Genomic DNA, 7,256 nt, shown 5'->3' with positions numbered 1-7,256 from the left:
TTTCTCCCTCTCCCTCTTATCCTCCTCCCCACTTGTGCTCACGCTCTCTCTCTCGGTCTCAAATAAGCAAATCTTAAAAAAAAAAAACAACTAATTTCAGGACTTTATATGTTTGTAGTGTTTACTTGAGATGCAGCTGTTGTATTACAAATAAGAATGTCTACCTTTATTCTCATCCCACTGCAAGAGGCAAAATTAGTAAAAATCTGAAGTATTTAGAAATACTTTTACAATTCCTCTAAACTATATTAAAATTGTAATTTCTTAGAATTAAACATTAAAATTTGTTTTCCAGACAGGTGGTAGAATATCTGGAGTATTTGTATGTAGATAAATATATGCTACTTAGGGGCACTTGACTGACTCCGTTGGTAGAGAATGACTCTTGATCTTGGGGTGGTGAGTTTGAGTCCCACACTGAGTGTAGAGGGTAGAGTTTACTTAGAAAAACACACACACACACACACACACACACGGTACTTAGTATGGTCTGGTGCAGAAATGTTACCTTGGCATCATGGAACCAAAACTTCAGGTCTAGGCCCTGTAGATTTTCAGACAAGTCCATGACTTGCAAGAGTTTAAGGACCAAGTGGTTCAGTGAGACCTGGGTTTTGGAGTCAGAACTTAACCTTTGACTAGAAACATTTTCAAGTATTAAATGATGATTATGCACCTTAGATCTAAATCCCTCCCTTGATGAATAGGGTATTTAGGATCATATCATGAACTCTGGCATTGGTTTATAAGGTCAATTTAGGCCTTCTGGAAAATTTATGTCTTGTATGCCTTTAAAAAGATGTTTATATCACCCAGGTGATAGACATTGGGGAGGGTATGTGCTATGGTGAGCGCTGTGAATTGTGTAAGACTGTTGAATCACAGACCTGTACCTCTGAAACAAATAATACATTATATGTTAAAAAAAAGATAGTAGGAAGGTTAAAATGAAGGGGGTGAAATCGGAGGGGGAGATGAACTATGAGAGATTATGGACTCTGAGGAACAAACTGAGGGTTCGGGGGGGGGATGGGTTAGCCTGGTGATGGGTATTAAAGAGGGTATTGAATGGAGCACTGGGTGTTATATGCAAACAATCATGGAACACTACATCAAAAACTAATGATGTATGGTGATTAACAAAATAAATTAAAGATGTTTACAAAATTAAGCAAATTAAAGATAATTGAGTCAAGAAGCTTTTTTGGAAATAGACTCTGATAGAAGTGTTTGACATAACAGGTTGATTCAACTACTCTCAAGTTGATATAATAATGACATACCATTTTTTTACTTAAAGGAATCATGCGAAAGATTGAAATAAAAAATACAGACTATTATACCCCATCAGTAGTATTTTCTCCCCCAAATTGTAATGTTTTTATTCTGTTTGGGGGAAAGGGCTATATGAATCTTACATTCTAGGAATATACTGCAACTCTGAACTTATGGAAATAAATAGTATCAACTTGGGGTAGATGGGTGCAGAGTAGATTGATGGTTACTGTTTTTTAAAAGTAGGTGATTTGGGGATGCCTGGGTGGCTCAGTCAAGCATCTGCCTTTGGCTCAGTTCATGATCCCAGAATCTTGGGATCAATTCCCGCATCAGGCTCCCTGCTCAGTGGAGAGCTTGCCTCTCCGTCGACCTCTGCACCCCCCCAACTCTCTCCCTGTTGCTATCTCAAACAAAATCTTTTTTTAAAAAAAGGTGACTTTAAGTATATGGTTCATAGATTTCAAAACACCATATTCAACCTACATGTTTATAGTAAATTACAAATTAAAATCAATATCTTATTATATCTCAGGTTTCAGGTTCTTTCAGAACACTGACCAAAAACTTAGAGGGTCAGTCTCTTCAGATGAGAGAATGCCTAGCCAGTAATTAGTACTTAGTCATAGAAATGGATTGGTTGCATGTTCATTACTGTTTGATCTTAGGTGTATGATGAGTAGTTTCTCAGAAAAAAGTGTAATTGAAACACGAAGCAAAATGACTACTTCTCTAGTTTGTAATTCTAAGAACGAAATGCCTAAGTACTATACACTTTTTAGAAAGGGCTTCATAGAGGTACATTGAGGAAAACCAGAATTCTTTGCTACGACCACCTATTTTCTAAAGAAATAACTACATTCTAGTTTTCTTAGCTTACCCTAATGATAGAGACTTAAAATGCTGTTGACTTAAGTTTCAAGAAAAATCTCAGCATCAAATAGTCTTCCAAGGGTGCCTGGGTGGCTCAGTCGGTTACGTGTCCGACTCTTGATTTCAGTTCAGGTCGTGATATATCAGGGTCCTGGGTCAAGCCGTGCATCGGGCTCTCTCTCTCCCTCTGTCCCTCTCACTGCTCACATGGGCTGTCTGTAAACCAATCAATAAAATCTTAAAAAAAAAAAAGTCTTCCAAGCACCAAGTGATAGCCTATTTCTTTTAATAGTAAATTAAGTAAATAAATTGTAATAGCTTTTTAGGGGGGGATTAAGAATCATTCTTGTTACATTGGTTGAGGCAGTATCTGCTTTGTGAAAATAATACTTCACAACTTGAGAAACGTATTCTGTTGAAGACCTTTTCAAAATTGACATAAGCTATACAACTGGTCAGACTCTTCTGGGAAATCTTGTATTTTAAAAATGGAAGAAATGTTAAGTTTCCTTTAACACATTGTGAAATATTTTTATGATTTTATAAGAACCTTACAGAAAAATATTGATATTCCTCATTGTCAGTAAACCTTCAAATTTTGGCCTTAAAATATTAAATGTAGCTGAATTAAAAATACTAATGTTCTAGTTTGTTAAGATATTCCTTACAATTTTTAATGTATATATGAGTCGAACCATTTTTGGTATTGTTTTATACTTTGTAATTCCCTTCTCTTACCATATAATCTACTAGATGAGGTTTTTTTTTAATAAAAACATAAAAACATGATGGATGAAAAATTTTTGTTCTAAAATATCGCATATGAAAAGCACTTTATACCGATGTCTGACCTACCTGTTAGTAATCAAATATAACTCTTTAAGAGGTGCTGTGGACTATACTTTTTCCACCCTTTATCTATTTTGACTAAAAGGTTATGGTTTGTATATGAATTATGTCTACCATGGAAAGTGGAACTACATCTTTTTTTTTTTTATTTATTTATTTTGAGAGAGAGAATGAGAGACAGAGAGCATGAGAGGGAGGAGGGTCAGAGGGAGAAGCAGACTCCCTGCCGAGCAGGGAGCCCGATGCGGGACTCGATCCTGGGACTCCAGGATCATGACCTGAGCCAAAGGCAGTCGCTTAACCAACTGAGCCACCCAGGCGCCTGGAACTACATCTTTTAAGGAGTAAACGCTTTTAGCTTTCCATTAGCACCACTGGTATTAATTCAGCATTAAAGGCTTTAAAGAGTAGGAACTTTAATTCTTAAAGAGTTAAGAATTTTACACCCCATGCCCTCCTACTCCCTAATCACTTCAATGACAACCAGCCCTTCAGCCATCCCCTTTCTTCTCTTTTGGGAGTCATCCATACATTTTTCCTTTCACTGCTTGAAGTTCAAGTTGTTCCACTTTAGATAATGTCTAACTTTTCTCTCCAACCATGGACAGTTATTTTAAATCCCCTTCAGAATCTTTATAATAGTTTCCATCTACCCCTTTATCCTCCCTAATTAAAGTTTCTTCAAGCATTAACATTTTATATCAACATTAACATTATAGGTTGACTGTCACATTTCCCAAATAAGCCAATGCTTAAATACATTTTCCTCTCTCTAATCTTTCAGTTCTTATTTACAATGGCTTTGGTGTTTCAGTCATTAGAGTTGTTCTCTTAGAAGTGTGATAACCAACTAACCAGACAACCTGGAAGTGCAAAGGAAAACATTTGGAAGATTTACGGTTTACAACCTCAAAAGATAATTTGTGTTGTATGCTACATATAAGCTTTTAGAGTTATTGGCATGTACTCAACTTACAATGTTGGAGTGAACTAGTAAAGCAGCTTTAATCTTCCCAAATTCTATTAACATTTTGTTACAAAACTCTAGTAAAAAAATAATTTTACAGTGAACACCCATATACCCACTACCTAAATTCTACAATTAGCAGTAAATTATACTTGCTTTATCACATATATATCCATGTATTTTCCAATTATTTTGAATTTAAGATTTTGAAAACTGGAGTGTTCATAAAGAGGGTATTCCAATTAGCTAAAGAGTGCTTGGAAAACCTTAGTGGAAGAACTTTCATGAACCTAATTCTCTTTTTCTTTGAAATTTAGGTTCTGTCTCAAGCATCAGATTAAAGGAACTTAAGAGACACAGATGGTTAAGAAGTAAACAGTGAGTAGGACCTTTGGAAAGCTAATGGAAAAGGGCAATCTGATCTTTGATATTAGCCCTTTCATTCTAAAATTTGAGAGCAACAAATGCCTGATCACTTAAAGAGTAAGGCTAATTTCAACCATTGACAGCCTTTATTTCACAGCAGGATGATCCCCAAAATTGTAGATCTCCAACGGGTTTTTGTTTTTTTTTTTTTAAGATTTTATTTATTTGCGAGAGAGAATGAGAGACAGCATGAGAGGGAGGAGGGTCAGAGGGAGAAGCAGACTCCCTGCTGAGCAGGGAGCCTGATGTGGGACTCGATCCCAGGACTCCAGGATCATGACCTGAGCCGAAGGCAGTCGCTTAACCAACTGAGCCACCCAGGCGCCCGGTTTTTGTTTTTTTTTTTTTTAAGACTTTGTCAGAGAGAGTGCACAAGCAGGAGGAGCAACAAGGCAGAGGGAGAGAAGCAGGCTCCTCGCTGAGCAAGGAGCCTGACGCGGGACTCGATCCCAGGACCCTGGGATCATGACTTGAGCCGAAGGCAGACGCTTAACCAACTGAGACACCCAGGCGTCCCTCCAAAGTTTTGACAGGAAGAACCAAAGCTCTCTGTGATCTGATGTTGCTAAGTACAGTATAATAATAATCTTCCTATTTAAAGATCTTCCTGTTAAAAGGCAATTTTGAGTTCAATTTAAACCAAACATTTGCATGTTGGAAATAATCAAAAGTCGTCAAAATGTCTTCTACCTGCCATCCCCTCCTCAAGATTCTAGACTGCCAAGAACACATTTGTTGCTTTTGACAACTATAAGGTTAATCTCTAATTTTAGAAAAAAGGAACTATCTGTAGTAATTTAGGAGTAGCTATGTATATATGACCAGCTTTGGAGGAATTTGATTAGTATCTATTATCTTTACAACCAAATATAAAATACCACATATTTTCTGCCACTTTATGTATTAGGTTAGGAAAAATTTCCTGAATCCTTTCTTATACATAAAAGTTATTATTGTGTGAATTACTAGAGAAATGAAGTATTTTCATCATTATTGTTTATCAATATCCTTTAAGCTATTATATGTTCACAATATATGATCTGATTAAATGGAGCTTGAATAGAACACGTAGCCTCCTTTGACAAATGTGCATATGATTTTCTATGTAGGTTGCTTCTGCAAGTCCTCCCATTTTTTCTTTCTACCATTACTTAATTCAGAGACTGTAATTAATGTCACATAATCTATGATAAACTATTCCTCTAACAGAAAGAACTTTAAATTTGTGTCATCGATTCTACACTAAGGGACCACTACTATAAACTCCACTTTAGAAAATGAATTCTAAGATCTCAACAATGAACCCTCAGTAAATGCAACACCTTATATAAATCTTAAATTGTAATTCTATCTGGGGTTATAGCACAAGTTTAAGTTTGACAAATACAATTCCTGGGTGTTAGGAACATTACTGATACATTTCAGCATATTTAATTTAGAATTCCAAAATAATTGCGAAGGATATGAAAAGTAACTTAATCTGAAAACTGTCAGAGATTAATTCAAAACAATCTAATCCAGGAGATTTGAAGAAAAGCGGTTTAGCTGAAGCACAAAATAGATGATTCCCTAACCCTTAAAAAAAAAAAAACTCAATCTACCCCATACCTTCAGAGAATCCTACGTAAAACTTTCAAGGAAGTTCTTTCAAAGGTTAAATTTTTGTGTTGATAAATAGCGTTCTTAAAATGTACTCAAATTTCCTTAATTTAAAAACAAGTAGTTCTGAATTACACATGATTTGTGTTTACAAACTTCTGCCATCTCATCTCACAACACAGACAGCCCCTTTCCACTTGAAAACTGTTGTATTTGGGGGGTTTTGATAGATTTATGGATTCAGGAGAAAAGGAAGTACAAAAAAACAACTTTGAGGAGTTAACTCAGAGATCAGATGCTCAGAAACGCAGGCCTATGATTTTAAAATGCATTTAGTTCAGCAATGTCTTTCAAAAATTTAAATATATATGGATGATGAGACTGTCAGCCTTTCCACACACAAGGATACATAAATATGTTTGATTCCCTTTGATACCTGAAGCACATATCAATTGCGTAGAGGACATGGGAATTGAGATTTCCAACCTCTAAATAAAGGATAATGTATTCAGCAACATAATGGAGGGTCATTGGGAGATGGGAGACGCACAAAAAGAGAAATAGAAGTATAAAAGGTTGGGGGCACCTACTTGGCTCAGTCAGTAGTAGAGCATGCAAGTCTTGATCTTGGGGTTGTGAATTTGAATCCCACAATGTGTGTAGAGATTACTTTAAAAAAAGTTATAAAAGGTCAGTTTTACCTAGTTTGAAATCTTGGACTAACAAAAAGTAAATAAACTTTATTACTCCCTTCACCAAATGGGCCCCCCTGCTATCAGAATTCAGAACTTGAATTGGAACTATCTCCTAACAGACTTTTACAGGAAGGTAGAGAACCAACCACCATTTAACAGTTTCAGAGGAAATACCTTTTTTTTTTTTTTTTAAGATTTATTTATTTATTTGAGAGAAAGTGCACGAGCAGAAGGGGCAGAGGGAGAGAGAATCTCAAGCAGGCTCCACACTGGGTACTGAGCTGGATCTTATGGAGCTAGATCCTATGACCCTGAGATTGCGACCTGAGCCGAAACCAAGAGTTCCTGCTTAACTGACTGTGCCACCCAGGCGCCTCCAGAGGAAATACTTTTTAATTCAACAACTAATTTACTCTCATAGGTGAAGTTCAGCGTCCACAGGAGGCAGAAGGGATGAGGTCGGTCAAGAGTACTGGTAAAGGTTTTAAGCCTTGCGGGAGAAAAAGAGAGGCCACCTGAAGAGAAAATATTTCAGTTCCATTTTCATGTTGTGCACTATTACCCAAATTGTA

Source organism: Mirounga leonina, unplaced genomic scaffold (assembly GCF_011800145.1).
Source record: "Mirounga leonina isolate KUSES-001 unplaced genomic scaffold, KU_Mleo_1.0 Mir_53, whole genome shotgun sequence".
In the NCBI taxonomy this organism is placed as follows: Eukaryota; Metazoa; Chordata; class Mammalia; order Carnivora; family Phocidae; genus Mirounga; species Mirounga leonina.
This window is presented reverse-complemented; position numbering follows the sequence as displayed.